The 3,320-nt window shown below is 44.0% G+C and overlaps 1 pseudogene; it reads right to left on the reverse strand.

Annotated features, from left to right (window-relative positions):
* Window positions 1–1,970: 1,970 nt before the first annotated feature.
* LOC130845852 (tubulin alpha-1C chain-like) lies at window positions 1,971–3,320 on the reverse strand (annotated as a pseudogene).

Raw genomic sequence — 3,320 nt, forward strand, 5'->3', positions numbered from 1 at the left:
CTACCCCAACTTCAGTAAGGCGGGCTGTCCCTGGAAGGGTGTAACCATGAATGAGGTGGTTCTCCGCAGCAAAGGCAATTCCCGAAAGGCTGTCTACAAGCAACACTCCTGTAGCTGGGGCAACAAGTCCTTCCTTGAAGGGAGAGCTGCACAATACCCTCAAGATGTCACCACCGAATTTTTTTTTTTTTGCCACCCAGCATCTATTTCACTCTTCAAAACTGTACCCTGAATTCCTTTAGAAGAATTACTTCCTCTACAGCATGGGCTTCTTCATGGGATAGTAAATTACACATCCTGCCTTCCTTCTGAAGTTGAAAACCAATTGAGGTCTCTTTTCATGAACTTTGAATCTTGTACAGAATGACAAAGGATGAAAAAAGGTTGATGTTCACACTTTCCAGACTAGAAGATGGGGTCATCCCATCCCTGTTGCCCTGGTTCCAGCCTATCTCCTTCAGCTTCCCAGTCATTCTTTCAATTCCCATTCATTCATTCAATAACCCTCTAATTCATTCAATATCCTGCTAATTAATTCATTCAATATCCCTCTAATTAATCCCCTTTGGGGCTGAACTTAGCCAATTTCTTTTGCTTGCAACCAAATAATCCCAACTGATGTACTGGGGTTCAGATCCTGACTCCACAACATACCAGTGTTTGATCTTGAGTGAGCCTCTCTCAGTCTTGGCTTTCTCATCTGCAGTTTGGGTACAATAAAATCCACCCTGCAGGGTAGAGCCAAGGTAAGGATAGTGTATTGGCTCAGAATTGTAACTAGCAGTCTAAAAGGGTTATAAAACTAATAAAGACAGTCTCTAGCCCCCCAGTTTTCACTGGGTAACTTTACTAGAATATCAAATGCCATATATGGTAAATCTGGGAATAATGAGGATTTCTTGTTTCCCAAATTTCTGTTGGGGACTGGACTTGCATGTCACCTCCTCTATACTACTCTTCTCTAAAGGGCTGAGGGGTAACACCATTCATGACACTGCAGCATAAATTAATGGAACAAAGGAAGAAGACAGTAATCTGTCTTCCAAGAAATGTTGAACCAAGGAATAATCAGATTGAAATCTTAAAAAAATAAAATATGTCCAAGGGGGTTTATGGTGAAATCCTTAAAAATTGCTAATGTTGGAGAAGATGACTATTAACTGCTATGGGATTTAGTTGTATTAAATAAAATCTATTTCAATGGGTATTTTTCATGTGTAGAGATAATGTGACTTGGCCCATGTTGTATGTAATTTGGTGTGCAGATGACAACATGTGGAGTTTTAATTGGGCTCTCTTGTACTTTACCACAAAAAGAAGGATGGGGAAAAAAATTAAAAGATTCATTAATAAAGTTTTGCAGATGCAGTGGCTTTTAGACACTCCTCCCTTGTACCTCAAATCAATCCTTACTGCCACCATCAGAATACGTAAATGTTTTTTTAGTTGAATTATTTATGTCTCTGTCTTCCTTAGACTACAAGTGAAAAAAGTTGAGTGAAAAATTGAATGGTTACTACTGAAATATTTACTGATGGAAGGATATTATGTCTGGGATTTGTTTAAAAAAATGTGGGTGGGGGCAAATAACTGGTGAAGTAGTTGGAACAGGGTTGGTTTCAGGTTAATGTTTTGGGGGACTGGATTATGGTTCCTGGGTTCACTATTTTATTCTGCCTACTTTGTATACGTTTAAAATTTGCTACACTAAATTTTTTTTGAATAATTGAATGATTACAACTAGTAGTTAAAATTTGTATGCATAAAGGAAAGACTGGGAGAGAAGACAGAAAAATGAAGAATTATGTTAGCTGTTAGGGTAGTTAATTATGGGTGAATTATCTTTTTTTTTTTTTGACATTGAAAATAGAAATATCACTTTTATTGACAAGATAGGGCCACAATGGGCAGCTTCAGAGAACACAAATAAGACAGTCCTAAGACAAGAATGTAAAATTGCAGTAGACAGATTAGTACTCTTCACCCTCATCCTCTCCCTCAGCACTACCAGCTCCAACCTCCTCATAATCCTTCTCAAGGGCAGCCATGTCCTCACGGGCCTCAGAAAACTCTCCTTCCTCCATGCCCTCACCCATGTACCAGTGAACAAAAGCACGCTTGGCATAGATCAGGTCAAACCTGTGGTCCAGGTGAGCCCAGGCCTCAGCGATGGCTGTGGAGTTGCCCAGCATGCACACAGCTCGCTGTACTTTGGCCAGGTCTCCACCAGGTATCACGGTGGGAGGCTGGTAATTAATGCCAACTTTGAAGCCAGTGGGGCACCAGTCCACAAACTGGATGGTACGCTTGGTTTTGATGGTGGCAATGGCAGCATTGACCTCTTTGGGAACCACGTCGCCATGGTACAACAGGCAGCAAGCCATGTATTTACCATGGCGAGGGTCGCATTTCACCATCTGGTTGGCTGGCTCAAAGCAAGCATTGGTGATCTCTGCTACAGTAAGCTGTCCATGGTAGGCTTTCTCAGCAGAGATGACAGGGCCATATGTGGCTAGAGGGAAGTGGATGTGGGGATAGGGCACCAGGTTGGTCTGCAGTTCTGTCAGATCGACATTCAGGGCTCCATTAAACCTTAGAGAAGCAGAGATGGAGGACACAATCTGGCTCATGAGGCGATTAAGATTCGTGTAGGTTGGGCGCTCAATATGGAGGTTTCTACAACAGATGTCATAGATGGCCTCATTGTCTACCATGAAGGCACAATCAGAGTGCTCCAGGGTGGTGTGGGTGGTGAGAATGGAGTAGTAGGGCTCAACTACAGCTGTGGAAACCTGAGGGGCTGGGTAAATGGAGAACTCCAGCTTGGACTTCTTGGCATAATCAACAGAGAGACGTTCCGTCAGCAGGGAGGTGAACCCAGAACCAATTCCCCCACCAAAGCTGTGGAAAACCAGGAAGCCCTGAAGACCTGTGCACTGGTCAGCCAGTTTCCGAATTCGGTCAAAGAGGAGGTCAATGATCTCCTTGCCAGTGGTGTAGTGACCTCAGGCATAGTTATTGGCAGCATCTTCCTTGCCTGTGATGAGTTGCTCAGGGTGGAAGAGCTGGTGGTAGGTGCCAGTGCAAACTTCACCAATGACCGTGGGTTCCAGGTCTACAAACACTGCCCTGGGCACTTGCTTGCCAGCGCCTGTCTCACTGAAGAAGGTGTTGAAGGAGTCATCTCCTCCCCCAATGTTCTTGTCACTTGGCATCTGGCCATCGGGCTGGATGCCATGTTCCAGGCAGTAGAGCTCCCAGCAGGCATTGCCAATCTGGACACCAGCCTGGCCAGCATGGATGGAGATGCACTCATGCAT

The sequence above is a fragment of the Hippopotamus amphibius genome, chromosome 2 (assembly GCF_030028045.1).
Source record: "Hippopotamus amphibius kiboko isolate mHipAmp2 chromosome 2, mHipAmp2.hap2, whole genome shotgun sequence".
NCBI lineage: Eukaryota > Metazoa > Chordata > Mammalia > Artiodactyla > Hippopotamidae > Hippopotamus > Hippopotamus amphibius.